Consider the following 13,954-nt stretch of genomic DNA (forward strand, 5'->3'; position numbering starts at 1 on the left):
CAAGTGGAAATAAGTGGACATCTACTCTGTGTCTTTGCTAACATCCAACACGTTAGTAAGGTAAAGCTCTTCAGCTCAGTACCCTGCTCTAAATTAAGTTATGGAAACATGTTTGGCTCTGGTAATCCAGAGTAAGCCTCGGCTTCTACACTATAAACAGCCAGGTTCAGGGATTTGTGTGATGGTGATGATGGGATTGTTGAGAGACACAATTGTTGTGTAGATTCTTCAAGTGGGGTCAACATGATGGTAATGACAGTGGGATACCTGGAATCCTGGAGGGTGACAAGAGGGAAAAATAAAAGAGGCAAACGTGGGATGTTAGTGGCTTCTGAATGGGTGATGATGATGTGTGTTTTTGTGCGTTATGAGGAACTGAAAGGCTGTCTCATGGAAGTGCGCAAATGAAGAGGGAGAGAACTCACATGGAGACGGATGGAGGCAAGGTAATTGTGTTTCACCCTGCCTAGACTCTTTTCAGATGAGTTGCTGCACACTGCGCCTGACCAGCAGGTGGGTGGAGGGAACCACAGGAATTAGAGAAGTAGCAGAAAACAGTTTGAACATCATAGAATGTCTGGAAAGAACTGTGTGGCCCACAAACCCATGATTATGCCACTTTCGGAGTGCAGCCTGTGTTCCTCTGCTGTGTGCATTAGGGAGGGGATGATTGAACATCCAATGTGTAAGAATTACTGATCTAATGGTGAGACTGCAGAGTGCAACAAATGGTGTGTCAGGGAACTAAAGTGGCTTTTGCGCGCTCTCTCCAATACGCTCTCATTCTTCTTATTATTGTTTGATTATGCATGGGGTTAATGTGGGCAGAGCCATTTTACTTTGTTTGCATGGTAAGCATCTGCTTCAAAATTAGAAATGCAAGTTTGATGTGCCGCAGAAGAAACATGTCAACAAAAGATGACAAAGATCAAAGAAAAGGCTACAGGAAACCAAATAATTATTGTTTACAGTGATTACAAAGTTATACAAACATATGTCTGTGTACTGTTTTGAATTTCTGCCAATGAACACACAAATTGTCAAATAGGACTTTTAGTGGATTCAAATGGAATGTGCACAGTGTACATACAGGTGCATGTTTGTCATCCACAGTAATTGCTACATAGAGAGCAATCCAACCTCTATACTGCTTAAGGAAAATGTGTGCTTTTAGTTTGTGCAATAGCTGCAACTCCCCAAATATCCAGTTTCCTGGAAAAAGCAATATTGCACAGCTTTCTTAAATATGTGAATAAAATAAACTCAAATGTTTTTGTCCTCAAATGTAGTCAGATACCTCTGTCAGGAAAATCAATATCACCATATAGTTTAGTTTGATGACACCTCAAGGTAATACTGGAGTCTGCCAGCCATGGAAGCCACGTCATTTTAGATCCATATTCAGTCAGTGATAATACAAGTGTCATGGACTGATCAATAACACTGAGGCTGCAGCGGGAGATTGACACAGGGGCACACACATGCACATTTGCACATGTCCACATAATTGCACCACACACACAACCCTTCAAAAGTTCTTGGCAAAGGCCATGAGATTACATGTTAACGTAAAAGCGTTAATTAATGTAACTTCCCTATAATGTTCTCATGTGTGGCTATGCTAATGTATTGCGAAAACTTTTAAATAATGAAGATATGACGGCTCATTTCCATTTAGCTGCATTAGTTTCAGGGTGCAAGTTGGCTCACTGTCAAGCTGTCCTGACTAAATGTACAAGAAAGGATCAGAGCCATAATTTATATAATCAGTGACACATATGCTTTTCCAGCTAAAGCATGTCAAAATGTCTTCTGCGAAAAAGGCCCATTATTATTGTCTACATTTATAGTAACCCAAGTAGCTATTATTAAGACGTTCACTGTGAAATTTTAAATGTGATTAGACAATTAAAGTGAAAATAAAAAGATACATCATGACTGATAATTGTGGTGGTCCAACTGTATGCAGTCACCTTGTTTTACTAGTGCTATTCTGCTGTTGTGATGTAAAATGCGTCACTCTGTTTGTAGCAATGACCCCGAAGCTAACTTCAGATTACAGTGAGCGTAGGATTCTCTGTTGTTTGAGGCATTTGCTGTTGTGAAGAAAGTGTGAGACATGAAGCATCAACACTGTCTGAAATCTTCTTAAGCATGTTTTTAAAGATTAATTTTTATCAGTAAACTGTAGAAAAATGCACTTCTGAACTCAATAACCACACATTACATTTATGAAATCCTTATGTGAATTTTAAAATTGCAAAAAGGGTTTCATTTACCACAAAAAAACAGAGGTGGAAAGTACATTTACTTGTGTTACTGTAACTGCGTACTACATTTTAAATGCATTACTAGGTAAAAACAAAAACAAATAGAAAGTGCCCTCCACACTGTAAAATTTAATAAAAGTTGTTTACCTTGATATTATTATTATTATTTGAATACTCTCCTAACCTCTGCCAATAACCACATACGCATTGTTGTAAATACAACTCAACTCCACATAGTTAACCCCAACGTCACATCACAAACTGCCTAATTGCACGCGATAGGTGCAGCCTCGTGATTGAGACGCGCGAGGTGCAGGTGTGCGTTCGGGGAGTCAGACAGCCGACTACTAGCTACTCAAGTTAGGGGGCTTGTTTGTCAACAGTTGGACACATTCGCTGTTCATAAACAAAAACATGGCAGTGAGAAGAGGTCGGACGTCGATATTTGAAGAGGGAAGTTTCCAAAGTTTCCAAGCTGCAAGCTGTTCTCCCCACTGCGAGTATTTTTATGGGAGAAGGAGACATGCGCTAGCAAGGAGGCGCTAACTGCTACCGACTACAGTGAGTTGTGCGTCATTTTTAAGGCTCGTTACAACTGTTAAGTTAATTACTAATTAAGTATTTGTCGTAGGCAGCTTCTGCCGTTGTGACTCTAGCGGAAAATGTGTGTATAATGGGTCCAGCTGTGGTGATATACTGTTGACTGGCATTGTGGAGGTTTCCTCCATGCGTCAATGTCGTGGCTTAAACAGGTTATTATCAGCAAGTGATGCATTCACAGTTCCATGAGCCACAGTTTGTCTTCTTTCTTTCCTCCTCTTGCCTTTTTGCGATATAAACTGTCAAGACATTGAATGTTACCGACTGTCAAGTGTCAGCAGATGTGGCATGATATGGTCTATAGCAGTGGTTCTCACATGGAGGAGGACAGTGTTAAGCTGCCACAGTATGGAGTCTGGGAGGTGACGTCTATGGAAAGAAAAAAAAGAAGAAATCTCACGTGGCCTCGCGTAGCTCATTCATGATACATAGCTCATAAAGCGCGTTAATAGCACGTGTTATTCTTTGTCATATGTTATAGTGTTACTGTTGTGAGGCAAGTGATGTAGTTTTCATACCAAAGTCAGGTAGACAATAAGCTGAACGTGTTGTCCCCATATATAAATACATATATGTGTGTGTGTGTGTGTGTGTGTATATGTGTCAGCTGTTTACAGTGAAATAAGGAATATAATAATATAATGTAATATCATTTTATTTAATTTAAGGGTTCCTTGGCTGGTTGAAAGTAAGGTAAAGCCTTTAATAGTCCTTGCATGTTTTGTATTCAACTGTTTATGAACAGTGCTAGAATTATACCAATAGATGTATGGAACCTGTGTTTTATTGACGTAAAAGAAAATTAAATTGTGTCCTATATTGTTATTGAATTATTGCCCAGCCATGGTTTAAATTGATTGCACAGTAAAGGTGATTGAAAAATCACACCATCTCTATTTATATTGATCCCCTATATAGTGTGGAAAGGGAGTGATGCCAGTGAGACATTCTTCAAGCAGTGTGAATGCACATGATGCAAATGAACACATACTTTGTCCTCTTTGCAAATAACAGATGGTATTGTGTTTTAATATTGTTGTTAGTGTATTCGTTCTGTGTTGTGTTGTGAGGGTTAGGGATTTTACAAATGTAAAATGGTAAAATCGAATGAAAATAATCAATATGTGCCAGTGAGATTTATATTGTGGTGGCACGACAAATAAGTAAAGTGTATGGGAAACAGTGAAAAGTGTAATAATGCTGATGGTTTCAGAGCTGTCATAGGTTTAGACCTTGTGTGAGATGGGAACAGAGTCTTTTGATTTCCTCTGTGAAGTCTATCCTGAATTGAGAATATATTAAATAGCCTCCAGGGAGCAAACTCTGTTTGAATGGAAGGTGGTAAAATTAGCCAACTTCTCACTTGATTTATAACATCAGTGAACATTTTCCTGAGGAGTTAATGGTCAGTTGCCAGTTTCAGGTCTTGTTCTAGAGAACATGGTTTCAGTTTTGTAAATAATGTTCCCATTTCGAGGAAAATGGAAGCTTAAGCTTCTATTTTTCCATGGCTGGAAACATATGAGTGGACACCAGTGTCACCAATAGCTGTTGTCATACAATTACAGTGCCTGACAAAAGTCTTGTCACTTATCCATTTTGTAGAAAAAACAGCTCATAACCTACCTTTAAATTAATCCATTGGTTTTAGAAATGGCTCATATGAAAGCTAAAACCCTCCCAAATCATGTTCAATATACTAAAATAAATTTGCTTCACTGAAGAAAGATTGATCATGTAATGAACACAGAAATTCAGATTTTGGCAAGACAAAAGTTTTGAGCCTACAGAGAGTAATGTGAAAATGACACAAATAATTTATTTTAATACGATAATATGCTGCATACCATTTGTTAATTATCACAGTGGTGCTGTGATCAAATATTTAATCCTCTTGTATGACTTCCATGAGCTGAAGGACTATTCCACTGCGGTTCTGTTCTCTGGGCTCAGAGTCATTGTCTTTGCCTGGTCTTTTAAAACCCCCAGAAGTTCAACTGGGTCATCCACAGATACCTGATTGCTGCTAATTTGACCCCAAAATCTAAAACGATGTCTTGTAAAAAATACTGATATGTATATATATATATAGTACAGCCTAGTGCTTAACGATTTTGAATAAATATCTAATTGCAATTATTTTGAAATAGTGACATTTTTGATATGCGATTGGGGTATCATTCGTGATATCAGAGGGAATGGTAATTTTTCCATCATTCTCATTTTCATTCAATGAAACATTTAAAAGGATTAATGTGTGATATTTGTGCAGCTCTGTGAGAAACTAAGATGTTCTCTTCAGTCTATAGAATAAGATGTGTAATAATAATTCATCAAATATATTTTGACACATTTTGGCTTAAACAAGTTTGGAAAATTGCAGTAAGCTGTATTGCGATTTCAATAGAATTTCGATTAATTGTTCAGCCCTAGCCCTGCCCTATTGTTACCTGTACTTTCTGCTGTCCTATTGTCATCACTCATGACTGCTATATGAGAATAATCTCTTTCAATACTCACAATATTGACCACATATCTATCATGTACACTGGCCGTGCAAGTGTGAGTGTAGAGGACTGTCTATACTGCAGGTTGTTGCTTATAGTTGTTGAAAATACAGTGAACGTGAAACGGTAATGGTGAAAAATAACAGCAGTGATTTCTTTGCTTGCAGCTCCAGCAGAAACTTGATTCCCCTGGTGCATATCACAGACACATACTCAGCAAGAATGTAGCACAAACTAGACCTAATGACAGGCCTGGAGTATGAGCAAATTCAACAATCATTTTTTCATGTGAAATAGATGTTACCATTAATGTTTAATGCAGAGTGGAGGCATCCTGCATGCTTAATCAAATGCAACAGGAGGGCCATCACACTGTGAAAAGTATAGGAACTTTGGAGACACTGGTCTGCTGGTCAGCTTGCCTGTGAAATGATGAAAGCACTGACACTAAAACCATTATTCATTAACAGGGCTATATTTTGTCATACATTGTGTCCTAATTTCTAAAATTAGGAACCAACACACTTTTGTTTTTGTAAAGTGGTCTAGCAGGTGGACACCAATATGAATGAAATGTGACTCACTGCTCACCTTACCTAATACGCTAATGGCTGTGGAAATAAAATCAGTGCACACATCATGAATGCTCTAGTCATCAGAGCTGTGGTTTTAAAAGGAAACCTGCCTATATATAAATAATAATATACTCGGAATAATAATAATAATGTACTGAGTTTCTTGTTGAAATTTTGAAGACACTAGCCAGTATTGCTCTGTGAATCATTAGTATTACATTACATTACATGTCATTTAGCATACACTTTTATCCAAAGCGAATTACAATAAGTGCATTTCAACAAGAGCTTGAAGTAAGTAAATGCTTCAAGTAAGCCAAACCATAAAGTGTAGTCATAAGTGTGATGTACCTTTTTTTTTTTTTTTGTTGTTGTCGTTGGCTTAGTTGGGGTAGAGTCGAAAGAGATGTGTTTTTATTCTGTGGCGGAAGATGTGGACGGTTTCTGCTGTCCGGATGTTGATGGGGAGCTCGTTCCACCATTTGGGAGCCAGGACAGCGAACAGTCGTGAGTTCGACAAATGCCTCTGTGATCCTCTCAGTGAGGGGGCTGCAAGCCGGTTTACCAATGCAAACCGGCAGTGGGTGGGCTGGGGTGTAGGTTTTGATCATGTCCTGGATGTAGGCTGGACCGGATCTGTTTGTAGCATGGCTAGCAAGCACTAGAGTCTTGAAGCAGATGCGAGCAGCTACAGGGAATCAGTGAAGGGAGCAGAGGAGCGGTGTTGTATGAGAGAATTTTGGTATATTGAAGACCAGTCGAGCTGCTGCATTCTGGATGAGTTGCAGAGGTCATATGGCACATGCAGGGAGACCAGCCAGGAGGGAGTTGCATTAGTCCAAGTGTGAGACGACAAGAGCCTGGACCAGAACCTGTGCCGCCTTCTGGGTTAGAAGAGGTCGTATCCTTCTGATGTTGTGCAACATGTATCTGCAAGATCGTGCTGTTGCAGCAATATTGGCAGTGAGGGAGAGATGGTCATCAAGTGTCACACCCAGGTTCCTTGCGGTATGAGAAGTAGCTACCACAGAGTTGTTGAGGGTGATGGTCAGATGTGTGTTGGGAGAGCCCTTTACTGGAAGAAAAAGAAACTCTTCAGTCTTGTTGAGATTGAGTTTCAAGTTAGTTTTAAGTAGTATAGTAAAGGTTCTGCAGTGCAATAGTTCTACTCAATCCAACATGTAAATATTGCAACATAATCACATTAAGCAAAGAACCAGAAAAATAAAAACAACACAGGGTAAGATGTCAATGTATTTGTATTGTATTGTATTGTATTGTATTGGAAAGTTGTCTTGCTTGACAAACCCATTGCTGGTCCCTTGTCCTTCAGATGCAGGTGGATTGCTGAGTCCTTGCCTAAGGAATTGGCTCACATGTGTTGTGCCATGTGTTTGTGAAGGATTTGTTTTTCTTTTCCCCCAATGTACAGATCTGTGCATTTCTCACTGCATGTGTCCATGCCTGGGTGTTTGTGTCCTTATGTTGGACAAGTTCCTGCCTCAGGGTGTGACTGTGCATGAAGTGCACAGAGGTACTCCTAAAACGTGAGGAATGTCACCCAGCTGTTCAGTTTATTTTTGTATATTCTACTCTTTCTGTTCTGTTGTTGCAGTTTATACAAAGGCTCCTTTTCTTGTTCCTTCTCCATCCCCTCTGTCCTCATGGACATGCTCTGAGGATGGTGTTGTGGGGTTGTGACCCTAAGCTTGTATTGCAGTGTTTGGTGAGAATTACAGAGTACATATTGATCTGTTTTTGTGGGTCCAGGTGGTCGTTGGCCAGAGGTCAAGCAGTTTGACTTTAGCTTCCAGTATAATGAAGTGTTAAGCTGACAGAAGCACGGCTGTGCTATGGGCTCCCTGGTGTTTCCAATAGTGGCCAATGTCTTTATGAGAAATGAAGAGAAGACCAATGATTTCCTCCACAGGAATGGCTCCAAACCACAGGTTTACATACATGGAGTGACACCTGGCTCAAAATCAAAACAGAGAGAGGGGAAAGCTTCACAAAGCACATCTGTACAGTGGACACTGGCAGCAACATAACTTCCATTTAGAAGGATGTTAGTGGTAATAGTTTGGACTTCTTTGACTGTGCAGTGCCAACAAGTCCAGCTAGATGTGTGTATGCCTTAAAAACTGAGTAAGCTTTCAAAGTGTAAGGACATTATGAGATACTCAGTTAGACAAAGCTTTACTGAAGAGATGTCAGGGGACAAATTTTAAGGTGTCAACAGAGATGAGCTACTGAAAGTGGATGTCCTGCTGTGGTAGAGGAGAATCACACAGGATAAGGAGAAGGTAGATGGAGGAATGGAGATGACTGGTGTGAAAAGGCAGCTGGAAGGATCGAATTCAACCAAAAAATATTTTGTGTGAGGGAGAGCGAGTGGGCAAACTGGTGTTTCACCAGTTTCAGCGCATTTCCCCTTTGCAACGAGTAGAAGAGAAATGGCAGGTCATCAGTTCGGTCAGATTCAAAGGGTTCCATTTGAGTTTTTAAAAGTCTGCCCATAGTATGTTAATTTCAGTGATTAACAGATGAGGAATTATGGTCAATCATGCCCACTTTCATATAGCAGCAGCTCTGTCTTGATAGATTGTAAATGTGAGTGGGGCCTTTCGCAGAATACATGCCACACAGCTGAGATATTTTAAAATTTCATCAAGCAAATGCAGACTGAAAGTCTGTGGATAACATGTGGCAGTGATTGATTTGGACAGATGCTCAGAGAGACTGTCAGTGCCAGGCCAGTCAGCAAGGGTATGTTTTAGTGTTTTTTGTTAAATGTTTTCTTGTTTTATCTGTGAGTTGTCTTGCAGCAGGGAAGTGTCATTGTCTATTATAGGTACTCTCACTGCTGTAATGCAGTTTAAGTGAGACACACAACTTCTGCATCAGTGCACTGATGAAACATGTAGGGAAATGACAAGGGAAATATGTAGGTTTCTCAGGGAAGGAGTTAAAAGCTTGGCTACCTCTTCCAAAATATCTTGCTTGTTTTCCAACAGCTAAAGCTGCAAACGCTGATTAATGCTGTCATATTAGACTCATGTAGCCGCCAGTCTAGCTAGTGTGTTCCTTTAGTTGTACAAAGTGGATAAGGTTTGATGAATTGCAGAAAAGGACACTGCTTCCACATATACTACAGTAGCATTCTCATCAGTTCTTACAGGCATTAGCTTGTATGATCACTTGCATTTCAAGTTGGTTTCATTGCTGATTTTGTCAAAACCAAAATAATCCATGCTTGAATTAATTAATTTAATCATCTGCATATAACACCAACACAAAAATGCAAAAGTACATCATGTAACTGGTTCACTGCTTTGTTTTCACTCTAGCATTAAGTAGGTAGGGCAAGCATTGCTGCTCTCTCTGTCTTCTCTCTGCTCATTGTGCCAGGGAAGATGTAACATAAAGACACAGTTTTAGTCTCAGAGTTTGTGAGAAAAATGTGTTTTCAATGAAGACAGCAACTGTCTTTATTTGAAGGCAAAGGTGGTACAAAATGCAACAGAGGGAGCCACCTCACAGTAAAAACCCTTGTTGAATGGAGAGGAGGAGCTGGTGGGAAAAAGTCTGAAATGCATTTTATACATTATTATATCTATTTATATTATATATATATTTAGTCTACATCTGAAGATATATCTTTTATTAATTAAAATCCTTGTAATTTCATGATAACCAGTAAAGTTATCTGGAAGAAAAGAAACAATTGTCACCCTTGCTTTATTGTAATAGTTCATCCAATAATTTCAGTTTGAATCAATGGATGTATTTGCTCGTCTACTTGTGGGATCTTTGTGATATTATTTAGTTTTCATAGAAGTGATTTAGACACAATGTAGTCGGTCTCAAATAAACTCTTCTCACTGCTCTCCTCCACTCTGCCTTTATAGCAGCTGTCAGGCAGTGTGCCTTCATGTGTTTGGAGGGAGCAGCGTTGGTTGTAATGAAGCCTACATGTTGCTTCATAATGAGCTCTTCATGTTGGCTATTTGAGTCCGCTCTAGGCAGACCAAGGCAGAGAGCCTTATCTCATATTTTGTTTAAGTAGTACATAAGAAGGTGGCCTTTGAAAGCAGATTTTCTCTTTTCATCATCCAGGAATATAGTGTGTTCATCCTTACATCTGTTTGCTGTAAGCTCTGTGAAAACCTATTATAATATTACTATAGGAAATTGTCAGTTTCTGGGTTTGAGAAAGGAGCAGGAATGTTTTTTTTTCTGCAGTCCTGTTATTTTTAGTAAAGCTACCTACAAATACATTTGTCTGTGTAATTGTAACTTTATTTTCCCTTTTTCCACTCTCATACCTCATGTGTTTATAAGTCTGTGCCCCAGAAACTCGTCGGTCAGTTGGTGCAAGAAAAGACAGTAATTTCACATTTATTATTGTCACCTCTTGTGCACAGAGGGCCCTTTTGAAACTTGCTCTTTGATGAATGTTTAATGTGCACATTAAAATTTCAAACTAGTCAGTTCATTATGCTCAAACACACCATCAAGTTCGTTGTTTCCCTAGGAGGGTTGCAGTGGTAGTTGTTGTTACGAGGCACACACAAATTAAATCTAGTCCACATTCAATGATTTTCAGCCCCATAATCTCATTTCTAACATGTTGGAAATTTGATGCAGGTCTGTGATAACTTAAGCCAGGATGGGATGACAGCAGCTGAAACCCAAACAGGAATGCAATAACGGTAGCCTTATGAAATATTGTGTAGTATGTGCCCCGTTACAGCAGTCGATCATCTGATCGAACAGAAGTTTTGATGTGCATATCATTTGCATTTTGAAACAATAATACTGAGCTAACCACATAATGTCCCGAATGGATCCTATGCAGGCCTACGCAGAAGAATAAATAAAAGACATAATAAGTAAAAGGTACAAAATGAGATAAAACAGCTTCAAATAAATTAAAAGTCATAAAAAACACAATAAGAAATAGTGGGCATTCAATAAAAACAATACAATCAATTAAAATAAATAAAATAAAATAAACTATTTTTTTTGTTGCTGGTTTCTTTTGTGACTGGTCATTTTTCCCCAGATTTTAAACCCATGTTTTTAATATGTGTTTGTGATACTGCCCAAATTCATCAAATCAATAACTACTGTTTGTTAATAAGTTATTTATAAGTATTTCTGCCTCATTAAAGCAATTTACCCGTGAGATTGAAACACTATTTCTGATTCTGATTCAGACCAGGTTTTGGTCTCCATGAAGACTACTGCTCCTGTCAAGTCAGTGTTTATGTTGAAAAAAAGTCCTAAAGAGGAAACAAATACACATACTTACCGTTATCTGGCTTGAAGTCCAGATAATATAGGAGAATAGGGTTTGGACTCTCTCCAGAGTTTGCCGCTCACATATCACTAACAGAGTGGAAGATTATCTGGGTGAGACACCTTCACAACAGGAGACACTGGCATATTTCTTCACTGTGGACTATCCAGACTTACTGTAGGTTTTCTATTTTTCACAGGAAATCTCTTGGACAGCGCTCTGAGGACATTTGCGTTTACACATACCTGTTTGAAAGCAGCCAAACATTCGTGATAATTGATGTGTGGTGGGTGTGGGTCAGGCTGATGAGGGAACATCTACTCTGCCCACTCTTAGTTGCACTCAAATGACAGACAAATCCCAGGATAACACCTGTCCTCTCAATGTATCTGTCTGCTAAGCAGAGTGAAAACGTAATGGAAGATTTGTAGCAAGATTTCCTCTGGTGCTGCTGATGGCCTTTGACGGACAGGTTAATCTTTTTGTGTGAGAGAAACAAACTGTAGGCAGGCAAATAATGCTCCAGACAGCTCTACAATGAAGCAATAGCACATAACACAGTAATTAAACCCCACATTTTGTAATCTATATAAAATAAAATGCTAGAGTAAGAACTTTGGAGTAAGAGATAATGGTGATCATGAATGCTGTAATTATTGTTCATCTTCAGGAAGTAAATATTCCCCTGAGGTTCCCCACATTGTTTTTGAAAAATTGTTTTGCTCCAGATATTGTTTATGAAGGACAGGGTAACACACAGGCTTACATAGTAGCCAGGAAGGACTGTCTAATATGACTAGAATATCAAATCTGTCATAACCATAAATTATGTTGGCATACAAAATTACTTAAACCTTTACCTGGCCATGTAAATGGGGGGGCCACGTTTTTGCATCATTATTCTTTGTCATATGTTATGTCATGGAACAAAGCCTCTAACAGGATTGAAGTACTTTTTTGACTGTACATTTCAGTTGTCCTCTAAGTCTGATGTAGGTTCCTGTATGGAATTGTATATGTGAATGATGTGTGTATACAAATTTCTATTTTGTGCCACAAAAAATGAATCACATTTGAATCAAAATGGTGGTAATTATAAAATTTTGACCAATATTTTAATGGGGTAAATCAAAAACTGGGGTGGAGTGGCTCAGTGGTTAAGGCCGTTACCCTATGTGCGAAAGACATCATGGTCGCAAGTTCGAAGTTCGATGGCTGATTGTACTCAATTCCTTTGTAAGTCGCTTTGGATAAAACCGTCTGCTAAATGACATGTAATGTAAAAGAACTATAGGAAAATCATCACAGGAAAGTCTCCTCTAATCTGAAATGCACACACACATTACATGATATGATGAGGATTATAAGAAGCATAGCCTCACATCACTAATGTGACCTCATGGAAAGTAAATGTAAATAAAATGGAGAGTGTCATGGTGTGACAAATTGCTGCAATGTTGGTAAACAAAAGCACTTGTTGGTCTGAGAGATGCGACCAGCAGGGGGCTGTCTATTCAGCTGCATTTTTACTTGGCAGTTAAAACTCATGTAGTCTTAAATATCTTAGATATCTTTTTTGTACTTTACTCTGCATATAAATGGTAAACTTGTATTCTCTATTATGTTTTCATCAGCATTAATAATATTATGCAATCTAAAATATGATAGCATTTAAACAGAACCATAAATTAATGTATCATTGTATATTTTCCCAGACTCATGCAGCCTTGAGCAGAAGTTGATCCAGTTGTCAGTACCTCAATTAATGTGTCATCATCCATGAAGGGTTAATTAAGCTACCTAGGTGATTGTTGTGGCTGCTTTGTTTCCTCTGGTTTGTTGGGTTTCCTTGGCTTTGCATTTTGCATTACACATTGCAGGGAGTATTGTCTTCCAACTTTTAAAAAATGTACAGTATATACACATGACAGCTTTTGGCTGGGTCATTGTCTCAACTATTTTGCTCTGTGTAATAAAATCACTCATCTTTCATCTGCTTCTGATCTGGATTGTAGAATTATGTAAAGCTAGCCTATGCACATAGACTATGCCCTCTGTGCCTTTTATGGTTATACCACACAGATGGCCAAGTGGTTAGAGTGGTTGCCTGTAGAGTAGGACTTCAGGCGAAACCCCAGCCCATCATACAAAATACAGGAGAAATGCTGCCTACAGTACAGCCTCTCTGCTCACCACCATGAGATACTCTGTGATGGATGGATTAAAATACTCTTGAGTTGCTTTATGCTACGGAAACCAGAGATGAGCACAGGCTAGATATTTCTTGATGAAGTGCAGCGGACTATCTCTCCCTGGTGTTAATGTGTTGCTTTGCAATTACACCGCCAGTATTTCCACGTCACAGTGGACCTGACTGGGTCAGGACCACAGGTCCTTACATATTACTTTAAACAAAGGTGACAGAATTTGCTGCCATCTGTGTGGCTTTGTAATCCAGTGTTGAGTCATACCAATGTGCACATCGCCATACTTCCTCGATCAGTCTCTCCTTGATTTGATCCATCCGTTGGTGAACTTGATTCTGGAAGGTTTCAAGATGTGATGTGATGTATTGGAGGAAATATGACACGTAATCACAGCTGTTTTGCTGCTAAATACTTTGTACGCATGAATGTACAGATCACTGGATCCTAAGGAAAAGAAAAGAAAGCAAGAAAAGATGCTCTGGAGGTAAAATGA

At 39.0% G+C, this 13,954-nt stretch overlaps 1 protein-coding gene across 3 annotated transcripts in view; it reads left to right on the top strand.

Annotated features, from left to right (window-relative positions):
• The window catches only part of alk (ALK receptor tyrosine kinase), a 344,081-nt gene that overhangs the window by 138,474 nt on the left and 191,653 nt on the right, over positions 1 to 13,954 (top strand). The window contains exon 1 of one of the 3 annotated variants that reach the window (XM_044047763.1): positions 2,767 to 2,831. The exons of the other annotated variants lie outside the window; for them this stretch is intronic. The gene's annotated coding sequence lies outside the window, so the exon portion shown is untranslated. Of the gene's footprint in view, positions 1 to 2,766; positions 2,832 to 13,954 lie in introns of those variants that run through there. 3 annotated transcript variants of the gene reach the window in all.

Source organism: Solea senegalensis, linkage group LG16 (genome assembly GCF_019176455.1).
Source record: "Solea senegalensis isolate Sse05_10M linkage group LG16, IFAPA_SoseM_1, whole genome shotgun sequence".
Classification (NCBI taxonomy): domain Eukaryota; kingdom Metazoa; phylum Chordata; class Actinopteri; order Pleuronectiformes; family Soleidae; genus Solea; species Solea senegalensis.